The sequence below is a fragment of the Mustela nivalis genome (genome assembly GCF_964662115.1).
Source record: "Mustela nivalis genome assembly, chromosome: 6".
NCBI lineage: Eukaryota > Metazoa > Chordata > Mammalia > Carnivora > Mustelidae > Mustela > Mustela nivalis.
The window spans coordinates 5139669-5152552 of NC_139025.1; the positions used below are offsets into that span (position 1 = coordinate 5139669).

General features: G+C 39.1%; 1 long non-coding RNA gene across 10 annotated transcripts in view; it reads right to left on the reverse strand.

The window, feature by feature from the left end:
• Positions 1–268: 268 nt before the first annotated feature.
• The window catches only part of LOC309868140, a 32533-nt gene continuing 19917 nt past the window's right edge, over positions 269–12884 (reverse strand). For 5 of the 10 annotated variants that reach the window (XR_014313497.1, XR_014313498.1, XR_014313499.1 and 2 more), the window contains 9 exons: positions 12207–12287; positions 11287–11356; positions 10327–10411; positions 9297–9384; positions 7798–7882; positions 6829–6912; positions 5935–6013; positions 4928–4997; positions 269–357 (listed from right to left, as the gene is read on the reverse strand). This is a non-coding gene — a long non-coding RNA (uncharacterized lncRNA). Of the gene's footprint in view, positions 358–4927; positions 4998–5934; positions 6014–6828; positions 6913–7797; positions 7883–8868; positions 8984–9296; positions 9385–10326; positions 10412–11286; positions 11357–12206; positions 12288–12884 lie in introns of all 10 variants that reach the window. The other 5 variants (XR_014313502.1, XR_014313504.1, XR_014313501.1 and 2 more) reach the window with 5 other exon arrangements.

Genomic DNA, 12884 nt, shown 5'->3' on the forward strand with positions numbered 1-12884 from the left:
AAACAAGATCTCCGTGTCTTCTGGAGTTCCGCCTAAAGCACCTTTTCAAACAAAGAGAACGCACCAAACTGTGTGACTGGACCTCAGAGTTTCAGACACACGTTACTCATCATCATCCATGACTCGTACGCCACCAGTCATCATCATCGGCCCAGGACTGGTCCTCTTTCTCTTTGTTCACCAAGTTGTTATGACTGCACACTAGTGATGCAGTAAATATTCTTAAGCAAACCGCCCAACCCAACCCAAGAATTCTGACTATTACTCACGCTGGTGGTGTCTAGTTCCCAGTGCATCGATGCAGGCCCAGAGTTCATGACCATGGAAGATGCTTCCATCAGGACAAGCGCGTCCATTCTGAGAAGTACGGGGCAGAGCAGTGGATAGAGAAAATTAAGCCCATATCTACACTCACCCTTCCTTTCCACGTGTCATTTACTCAGTGTTTTACATATGTGTCAATTTTCCATTATTTTTCTTTCCTACAAACAAAGGGAAGAACCTTGAACTTGGGACTGATTCAGAATTTTAAAATAATTGATTTTTAATTCCCTGTGCCTATATAATTCTTAGCCAAGTAGTAACAACCTTGATCCGTTTCTTAATGGGCACTGATGTTTTTAATTTTTATTAATAATATGTCCTGCCTCCAACATGTGTTCCTAATTGGACGTGCTTCATTTTCTCTTTATTTATTTGTATTTCTTAAATGGTTCTAACATTGATCCATTGAGGATAATGAATTCTATAAAGCCAAAATAATACATTAGATACAGATATGGATCTATACAGGTATACAGATAATAAATCTATAAAGCCAAAAAGAGAACATGACCTTTACGTATTTCTGATATCTGCCCATAAGATCATTTCCAAAAGAGGGGTTAGACTAATTATGTATTGTGTTGCATCTCAGAATTTTAGATACTTCTTTTTGCATTGCCCATGACTCTTATAGCATCTCTCTTAACTGTAGAGAACAAACTAAGGGTCGCTGGAGGGGAGGTGTGTGGGGAAGGAGTCATTGGGTGGTAAGACATTAAGGAGGGCACTTTGATATAATGAGCACTGGGTGTTTTCTGTAACCGATGAATCAGTAAATTCTATCCCCAAATTAATAATATACTATATGCTAACTAACTTGAATTTAAATAAAATTTTTTTTAAAACCAGCATACATACTATTATGTATTACCATCTATCTTATCCTTACCCCAAAATGGAACCCCCTGAGCCATTTATTAAGGAACTCCGCTGTCTCCAAGTTCTAGTAAGTCTTGCCTCACCACATATTTTCATAGTTGGATACACTTCACACTTTTCATCTTCATGAACTGACGTGTCTGTTTCTCTCATTTATTCATGACAACAATAAAATCAAAATCCATGAAGCACCAAGGCAAAGAACATGATCCTTGAGTGTTCCTGAAGTCTACAGGTTCAGTCCCACAGATACAAACACTTAAATCCCTTTTTGTAATGGACCTCAGTAGGTCATAGATGCCTTGATTGTAAAATACGGTTCAGCATGCGTTCCGTGCGCAGTGCAGGTCCACGATTTGCCCTCTTTCCATGTAATTTCTATGTTCTTTTTATATATAGTCCCCACATGCATCAGAACTAAAGCACGGTCTACCACCTACATCTCCTACGTGCTTCTGCCTCATGATAAAGGTGGTTTACATCTGTATCCGTGAAGGAATGTGTAGGGAAAAACTGAAATAGAAATTTAAGGAGCTATAAAAATGAATGACATGGACTTGATCTTTTTTTAACATCATCCCGAGCGGTGGAGGTGGGTTGGGGGATGGGGAATCGTGGGACGGGGATGAAGGGACACGGGGTAACCCATGTAAGTGCTGAATCCCTAGGCTGTACTCCGGAAGACTAGTATCACACTGTATGCTAACGAACAGGGATTGAAATAAACCACTCTTTAAAAAGTATTAAATATAATGAAAGAGATGCTGAGGATGAGGCCAGCACTCTACAGTTTAACCAGCTTTCAGGGGACTGTGGTGCTCACTCCAGTCTGAGAACCACTGCTCTACAGTCAGCAACACAGAAACGGAACGCCTTTCGCCGACTGATCTCTTAACAATAGGGAAGGTTTGCCAATTGTATGAACAGAAATTTATACCTCACAACATTTTTTCTTAATTAATCAAGCATTAATTACATGATCTATCTCCCTACCACCATTTCTCTATCCATCTATCTACTCATCTATCATCTACTGATTTTTTAATTAATTCCCTTAGAATAATATACTGAATTTCCAGGAGTCACTTATACCACTTTTGCACGTTACTGAAGTCTAGCTACAGCCTTATTCCTATAGACGTGATATACCGAATTTCCTTTTGAAATGGACTTTCGGAGACGAAACGAGTAAATCACAAGACACATTCAGAATGCATTCTAGTCACATCATGGATCCTTGCTTGGCCCTTTTCTTTTCAAGTTTGTATTTAAATTCCAGTTAGTTAACATATAGTGTAATATTAGCTTCAAGAATAGAAATGTACAGATTCATCACTTAGGTAACAACACCCAGTGCTCATCGTAGTGCCTTCCTCAATACCCATCCCCCACTGAGCCCATTCCCCCACCCACCTCCCCTCTAGCAATCCTCATTTGGTCTTACCAAGTTGAGTCTGCTTTATGGTTTCCCTCTCTCCTTTTCTCTCCCTATGGTCATCTGCTACATTTCTTAAATTCTAATGAGTGAAATTATACAGCAAGTCTGACTAACTTGCTTCACTTAGCATTAGACACTCAAGCCCTACCCATGTCATTGCAAATGGCAAGATTTCATTCTTTTTGATGGCTGAGTAATATTCCATTCTATGTATATACCAAAATTTCTTTATCCATTAATCAGTCGATGCACATTGGGTCTCTTTCTCTATTTCGGCTATAGAAGACCTTGCTGCTATAAACATCAGGGTTCACGTGTCTCTCTGAATCAACATTTCTGTATCCTTTGGGTAAATGCCTAATAGTGCAATTGCTGAATCACAGAGTAGCTCTATTTTTAACCTTCTGAAGAACCTCCACACTTTTTCACTTAACTTGTACATTCTTTAAAGATGAAAATACAACCATGAGCCCACTATCCACTGCCCATCCAAAGACTGTACCTGACCATCTTTCTATGAGTTGTTTCATTGATTTAGCAACTTAGATCTTTTCCACAGAAAAACGTTTATAAACTGTGGTGCCAACCTAAGATGGAAAATTAGATATTTAAGAAAGTAAACATAAAATCCTCCAAACTTTAAAACAAATCGTATTGAAATCAGTTACTTCATAAACTTTACCACATATCTTCATCATAGACCTGTATCTGGTCTTCCCTGATTTGCTTCATGCATGTCAATATTTATCAATAGCTTTAATAGTCATTCATTCATTCTAACTCATAAAAAATTGACAAACTAGTCACTTAAATGAAAAATGAAAATGGTTTAAAAAAAAAAAATGGAAGCTCTCTAACTTCCCAGAAGCCCAGAATGGAAATGCTATTGTGTACGTATCTGTTCAGTTCTCCTGACTTAAGAGGGTTGGGATTTATGCCTGGGGAGGGACAAAACATGACCAGAATTCCTGGATCATTCATCACCACCCATGGGCTTCGTCTCCTTCTACTGCATTCGCTTATTAACTTATTTATTAATTTATAACGATGAAATATGTTCCCTCTTGTATCCGAACTCAAGGTTATAACCCTAATTAATAAAAACTGTTGTCAAGTCACTCACTATCATAAATGACAAAGGATACATATTTCTTGTGCAACGTTACTGAGAAATGATCAATAAATATAGTTGTATGTATTAAAGTGTACAAAGTGACGTCTGGTTTAGGTTCACATTGCGGAACGATTACCAAGAGAACACAGTGAAACCGACCAGATTTGTCATAACTTGTTACATGATTTGGTTTTGTCACTGGTTCATGCTTGACCTTCTTTAACACAGGTAGTTGATTACGTTATGTGAACCTTTTTTTGCCCCCTATTTCTCAACTGAAAAAAACAAAAACACCTGTGACCCAGAGGCAGCACAGAACAGGAATATCAACAACTACATACATCTGTCCCTACGGCCCTTCGGATGAGGTAGAAACACCTTAACAGATTCTTAATGGACCTCCATTTCTTTGAAATGAATCTGTCATGATATGCATGTCATTCATGTCATGCACTATAGTTATTGCACGTTTGGACCCATTTTCCCTTCATTTACCCATACTTTTTTTAGTTGTGATTGCACTGCTTAACTTTTAATAAGCAATCAGTATCTGTGAAATCAAAAGCCCATGAATAAAATTCTGGGACAGCTCTAACAACGGCTTATAGGACCACTTGTAACAGAAGCAGGAGACTAGACTTCTTTCTGCACTGGATCACAAAGGTGTTGAGAAGCCTGATTCACCCTTGCCTTTTATACTGTTAGTCATCAGTATTGGTTCAGATTTTGCCCTTTTTCTTTACTGAACCATAATTCTGCTCATTAATCCACTAATAATAAAAAAAATGTCCATGAGGTTTTGAAAAGTGACTTTAATATCCCTATCATCTGTACATAACATCATTTTCTACACGGCAAAGAGTCTACATCTATTTTGCTAACTGACCTCAGTGTCGAATGTATGAATTAACCAACATGTTCATTTTAACCTTTTACTTTACCATTAGCGTGTGGTTGGCAGGGACTAATGTGAAACATCTGCCCACAGAATCATCTCCCCCAGCAATTCATTTCTTTCATTAACCGACCTCAGTGTTTTGTCTATGAATTAATAAACACAATGTCTCATCTTATTTGCAGTTGGGGGCCGTGGTTGGCATTTCCCATTTTTTTAACGAAACAATGAGAACCCTTAAACAAACCACCCCAAAAACTGAGACAAGAACACTGACCATTAGTCACATGGATCTCCATTCTCCAACACACAGACACAGCCACAGATCTTGCGACCACGGAAGAATGCTTGAATCAGTCCATTTTTGGCATACAGAGAAGAACAGATGAAAACAAAAAGCTTTAGACCTTCTCTCCACTGGCCTTGCAACCCACCTCTCATCTCGTCAGTCATGTAGAGAATGTGTAATTAGGGGTACTGTTTATTAAGTGTCTCCTAATAAGTGAACAATAATGGCCTTGCCATTGACATAGAATATGAACACTGTTTGTTCTACTTAACGCTCCCATGTTACCCTACCATGACTACCCAGTCCTTTGCCAGGGAGGCAACACCTTTGTTTGTATCATTTATTTCTTAATGGACAGGAGTGTGTTTTTAATACACATTAATAGTATTTCTTGTCTCACTACTTATTTTTGTAACTGGACAATGCTGTATGACCTTTATGCTTATTTAGAGACTGTTTGTTGATCATCTCATTGACCCAATCATAAAAATATCGCACGCATGAACATGAACCCAAAACGGGATCTTTCTATACTCAGGGTATCTGTCTATGAGATCACGTCACACAGGACAGTCGCCTAGACTGCCAGACACGTGTTCGTCATACACGACTCATAATGTCACCAGCAGTCATCACCGAGCCAGTACTGTCCCTCTTTTTCTCCATTCAGTGCTACATTGTTGATTGACTAATTCATTAATTCACTAATAATAATTCTAAGATGTTATTATTCACAAAAGTGCAAAAAGAGCCTTGAGATCTCTTTTCTGTCCTTAGGCTCGTTCTTACATCCGTGCATCACTCTCGTTAACTGTAACGTTTTAGTAAATGCATTAATCGACACGATCAACCCTTTAGTCAATATGACCAATTCCACAGTTGTCACTGGGCTACAGCTGCCCTGACGTGATTATTCTTCATACTTCTTAACGATATAGTGAAGATCTTAAATAAAGCACTAGCCAAAGCAGACAAACACGTTGACTACTACTCACACTGGTCTCTATGCTCCAGACAGACAGACAGACAGCTTGTAATCATGCAAGGGCTTCCAGCTGCCGGAGTTCATCCGTTCTGAGGAGCACAGAGCAGGACACATGGCAACAGGACAGAGAGACACTCTGTAGCTGCACGGATTTTACCTTCGTTTTGTCTGTCACGCAGGAATACAGCACATCGGGGTCATTATTAATTTTCCCTGAACAAGCAATATCGAACTTGACACAGACCAAGAATAAGAATATTGGCTGTTATTTACGGTCTATACCCCCAACTTGAACCCATTTATATTTCTTAATAAACTCCAGTATTTTCAATAAATGTTAATAAATTGTATTACGAACAGACATGCTTCACTCCCTTAATCTTATCACACGTGCACTGATTCTTCATTGAGCTGTTTGTTCCAGTAGAATCAAAACTCGTGAAATTGAACCAAGGACATGGTCCTTGTCCTTGCCCTAACACCGGTCCATCAGACCACTTCCAAGAGAAGCAACAGACTGTATTTCTTTTTTCTTTGGTTGGACCTCAGAGTTTCAGACACGTAACATTCATCATCCGTGACTCATACGCCACCGATCGTCATCACTGGTCCAAATCTGGGCCTCTTTTTCTTCCTTCACTGATTCCATAATTGACTAATCTTAATTTTTAAAATCCTGTGATTCACAGAAATCCAAAAATGAGATCAATAAATATTCTGCCTCTACCTACAGGACCACCTGCCACATTATTAGATTCTTACACCTGGGATCATCCATACCTTATCCCACATTTCAAGGTTCCTGTGTTAAGGGTTTTCAATTGTATTTCACACTTTCAACAATAGAGTGGATACCTTTTCAAAAGACTTTTAACCATATACAAGAACTTTAAAATGTACTCACATTCATCTCTAGGCTTAGAACACACGGGAAATCACAGACCTCCTGACCATGGAAAATGCTTACATCAGCGGGAGTGCGTTGATTCTGAGGAGTGTTAACACAGAGCAGATAATTAAAAACTGAAACTTCTTCCCTGTTATACCCTGTTTTCCTCATTTCATTTTTCCAGCTAAATGGTGCTAATTAATTTTTCCCAACACATGTACATATGAAAATATCAACATACATATTATAAAATTAACAACCTCATCTCCAGAACGACCCAGGCTTACAAAATTGGATATTGCTTATCAGGGTCAGCGTCTTACAAAAAGAGAGAACACTTTTGGTCCATTAATTTCACAACCTGCATCTGCTTCTTTAGCTTAGATCAAAAGGATTTCTTGCCTCACCAAATATATTCAGAGTTGATAAGCCTTTGTCCTTTTTTTTATTTGTTTATAGGGGGGTTTACTGGTTCTATCATTGATCCGTGTATGTTAATAATATAGAAATCCATAATCCCAAACAACAAGAACACTGTCCTATATCGTACTCGCATCAACTCCCAGAATCATTGTGGACCTCAGACTTCCAGACACGTAGCATTCATCGCATAGGACTCATACGCCACCAGCTGTCATCACTGGTCCAGGACGGGCCCTCTTTTCCTTTCTACTCTTCCATTAATTCACCTATCGACTAAGAGTAATTAAATAAATATTTATGTATCGCAAAAATGCAAGGACAAAAGCCTTCAGTATCCCTGTCATTTTTCTTTAGAATCATTGCCTGATTAAACAAACTTCTTCATTAACCGTCTTCTTTGTGGTAAAGGTAGGTTGGGTCAACATGATGTTTCATCCAGTTCCAATTTAATCATTGGACCATGGTTGGTCTTTTTTCTTATGTTGAATACTTTCTGAATAATTACAATGATACCCTAAACAAACCCTCCAAACCAAGACAAGAACTTTGATTATTACGCACGTTGGACTCCATGCTCCCACAGAGAGAGGCTTGCTGGCAGTGACTGAAGCTGGGGGACGCTTACACTGGTTCAAGTGTCTTCCTTCTGAGAAGCACAAAGCAGAAGAAGCAGAAGAGAACAAGACTGAAACATTATCTCCCGCGTCCTACACATTCCACTTTACATGGAGTCAGTCATTTTGAAATATATTAATTTGCTACCATGTTTAATTTTCTATTTAAAAAATGCATTAATATCATACTTGCTAATGACCCAGAATAAGAAGTTCACTATTACTATGCACTGAAGCGGTAACGCACATGAAACATTTATTTTTCTTAATGGAATTTGTATATTCAATACCTCTGAATGTTTTTCATTGCCTCATCATGTATATTAATAGTAAGAGTGCATATACTTTATTCACAATAGGCCATCTAAGGAAAGAGTCCATCAAGAGATGAATAGATAAAGATGTGGTACGTATCGACAATGGAATATTACGCAGCCATCAAAAATGAAATCGTGCCATTTGCAATGACTTAGATGGAACTGGAAGGTATTATGCTGAGCGAAGTCAGTCAATCAGAGAAAGACAATTATCCTATGATCTCTCTGGTATGAGGAATTTGAGAAACAAGGCAGAGGACCATAAGGGAAGGGAGGGAAAAAATGAAACAAGACGAAACCAGAGAGGGAAACAAACCATAAGAGAGTCTTAATCTCAGGAAACAAACTGAGTATTGCTGGAGGGGAGGGGGATGGGAGGAAAGGATGGGGTGTCTGGGGGATGGGCACTGGGGAGGGCATGTGCTATGGTGAGTGCTGTGAATTATGTAGGACTGATGATTCACAGACCTGTACCCCTATTACATGTAATGTAAATAATACATTATGTTAATAAAAATAATAATAGAAAAAGTGCATATGCTTCATTCTCTTCATTTTTACTTTTTAGATTTGTACAGTGATTCTTAAATCGATCCACTAATAACAAAAGAATCAAAATTCAAGAAAACAATGCAAGAAAATGGCCCCTTTACAATGTTAAATTCAGTCTATATAATAATCTGAGATAGGCCACAGATTACATATTTCCTTTCGCATTGGACCTCAGAGTTCCAGACACGTAGCATTCATCATCCATGACTCCTACGCCACCAGCCGTCATCATTGGTCCATATTTCAGCCCTTTTTCTTCATTTTCTGCATATTATTTCATTAATCCCTTAATTCACTAATATTAATTTTAAAAACGCGATGATTCACACAAAACTGAGCAAGAACCTTGAATATTCTACATCTGTCCCTAGAATCATTTATCACATTGATAGAATCGTTTTCATTAATCCTTCTTAATCTATCATAAATGCATTAATAAACGTAACGTTTGGTAATTCTCCCTTATTTATCACTGGCCATGATCGGCCTTTCGAATTATAGCCACACCATTAATAACACAGTAAACACCTCTTTTTTTTATAACCTGTCAAATGAAAACATGAGATTTATTACTCACACTGGTCTCTCTTAACACCTGAAACACAGATGCAACCAGAGAGATTGTGACCAAGAAAGAATTCTTCAACCAGCCTGAGGATGTCCTTCTGGGGGAACAGAAAGCAAAGCATGGTATAAAAAAGAAAATCAGAGACCTCATCAGAATCAATCCTTCTTTTTCCACATTTCATTCATTCTGTTATTTAGGAATTCATTAATCTTCATTCTCCTAATAAAAGGAACCACCTCAAATTTGAGACTGACCTAAAAACTACAACTGGCTCATTGCTATACATCGGGCTGTGCTCAGGACGCTCTTACATCATCCCCGTCCATGCGCTGTACCCTTTACTCCCGTGACTATGCAACTATCACTGAGCCCTGCCTATATCATGCTTAGCCAAAGACGTAAAATGCACTTGACCCACTTATGATCCTTTCTAACTACATCACTTCCCCTTACTACACATCTCAGTTATGAACAATACTTAACCCTCTCCTCTTTATTCGTTTACATGTCTGTTTATTCTTCCACTGATACTTCGATAATATTTCTCAAAATTCATGATCACAAAGAGTGAGAACAAGGTCCTGGTATATCCCTGGCCTCTGTCTGCAGGAGCACGTTGAACAGAGGGATTAGACTAGACACCTTTGTGTCAGATGGACCTCAGACTTCCAGACACGTAGCATTCATCGTATATGACTCATACGCCACCAGCTGTCATCATTGGTCCACAATCCCATCTCCTCTTCTGTATTTTTACATGTGTTTACCATCAATTTATCAAGTCATTTACAAAGTAATCTGTGACTCACAAAACTCAAGGACAAGATCCTTAAGTAGCCTTAACAACTGTCTATAGAACGTTTTGCCTCACTGAATATACTCACTCAACTCACTGGGAACATACTGACCAGTTACCGTTAATGTTTCATGTTAACTCTGTATCTACCATTGAGCTATGTTTGGAATTCCTTGAATTTTTAATATGACACCAAATATCCCATACAAAGCATCGGAACCAGGGGAAGAATCTGTCACTCACGGTGGTCTCCGTGCTCCTACACACACGGGCACCCGCAAGCACGTGATCACAGCCAACCGCCTACGGCAGTTCAGGCGTATCCATCCTGAGGAACACAAAGCAGAACGGACAGGAACAGGCTGAGAGACCACTGAACCACACGTTCCATCCTCAGTTCATTTGGAAATACAGTGAATTGGGATATCTATCATTTTTCCCAAAATAAAATAACAGCAAACCTAACACAAACTTAAAATAAGAACTTTGGCTGTCCATGCACTTTCTATGTCTCATTTTCAGCCAAAGCAGAAAAATGTGACCCGCTGACATTTCGTAATGACCTGCAGCATTTTCAACATACGCTACCAGCTTTCATCACCTCGCCACATAAACTAGGAGCAAACACGGTTCACTCTCTTTGTCTTATTTGTGCTTGTACGCTGACAGTCTCCTCGGGCTATTATTTTACAGTAAAATCAAAGCTCATAAACGCGAAATAAGAAAATCATTCCTTAACGTTCCTAATATTTGTCTGTAACAGCATGTCCAACAGAGGCCACGAATCCGCTTTCTTTTTTTGTTGGACCTCAGAGTTTCAGACACGTAACATTCATCATCCGTGACTCATACGCCACCAGCTGTCATCATCGGTCCAAACCTGGGCCTCTTTTCTCTTCATACTCCTCTAACTTTACTGACCAAGAATTCACCAACATTAATTCCTAAAACCCTGCGATCCACAAAAACCCGAGGAAGAGCTGCGAATATTCTGTATCTGCCTACAGGGTCACCTGCCGCACTGGCATGTCTCCTCCATCAATAACCATCGCCATTCCGTACATGGACGAATACACACAACGCAGCAGACCAGTCCCACCGTTCTCTCTCCGGGTGGGTGGGTGTCATTACATTCCCCACTTCTCAGAATACAGAAATACCTGAGAATAAACTCTCCGATGCAGACACGAAACTCTTACTCACATCGGTCTCTGTGCTCACTCCACAGAGAGGCAACAACGGAGCGCGTGACCACGGAGGAGGCTTGAGCGCGCTGGAGTCGTGCACGCATTCCGAGGAGTATAGAGCAGAGCAGGTGATAAAAAAAGAAAAAAAAAAAATGAGGCCTTCCCTAAACGGGCCCTTGTTGTCCTCAGTCCATGGACTCAATCATAAAGGTCCTTCTTAATTCTCGTAATTCATACATGTATATAAACGTAAAAATAAATGTAGTATTACGATCCCTAGAAAAAGAGGCAACACCCTTGGTCCATTTATCTCTTAACCTGCACTGGTTTCTTTAGTGTATACTAATAGCTCTTGCCTCACCACCTATCTACCCGTAGCTGGCAAGACCTCGTCCCTGGTTTTGTTTGGTTATTCATCGGTCCTATCAGTGACCCATTCACTTATATGAAAAACACAGAAATTCATGAATCCATGATTACTAGACCCATATTCGTGTATAGTCCTCACGTTGACCCCCAGGATCGTTGTGTTGGACCTCAGACTTCCAGACACGTAGCATTCATCGCAAAGGACTCATACGCCACCAGCGGTCATCACGGGTCCATGCACAGGTCTCCTTCTCTTTATTCTCATATACATTTTGTTAAGGATCCATTCATCAACTCACTATGGCAATTAAATAAATATCTATGAATCACAAAAGCCCAAGGACAAGGGCCTTCAGTGTCCCTATCATTTTTCTTCAGATTCACTGCCGTATGGAAATACCTCCCATTAATCATCCCCACTGTCAAAAAGGTAGATTAATCAACATCGTGTTTCCTACATTTCCAGGTTGGTCTTTTCTCTTCTACTGAATACTTATTTTTAAGTCTTACAGAGAATGCCCAAAAGAAACCAACCAAAGTGAGATAGAAACATGGACTGTTACTCACATTGGTTTCCATGTTCCTACAGGCAAATGTAGAGATCACTGGCCAAGGGATACTACTTAAACCATCTTGGGTGTGTACATTCTGAAAAGCAGAAAACAGAGTAGATAATAACATGAATGAGACATATTCTCTATTGATCCTTGTGCTACATTTCATTACTCAGTAATTAAGCTACAAATTAATTCAGGGTAATACGTGTTTTACTTTTTCTTAAGAAAAACAGTGAACTTGCCACTAACTCAGAACAAAAATATTGGCCATTGTTTAATTATGTGTAACATTCTTATGTAGAAGCAACACCCATGAACTATTTCTCTCTCACTCTTTCTTTACTACATGTTTTTTATTGACTCACTTATTGTAATAGAATCAAAATTCAGGAACACAAAGAGCCCAGAACAAAATCTCTGTGAAATTCTAAATCTGTCTATGGGTTCATTTCCAACAGAAGTGGTAAACTAGATTTCTTCTTATGCTGGACCTCAGAGTTCCAGATGTATTCATCAACCGTGATTCATGCAACACCAGCCATCACCACTGGTCTGCCCTTGGCCCTTCCGCCTCACTCTCATCTACCTTTGTTTATTAATTAACTCATCAATTTATCTGATCGTAATAAAATAAATGTCTATGAAGCAAAAAAAAGAAAAAAAAACTAAAAAATAGCCCTTGCATAGT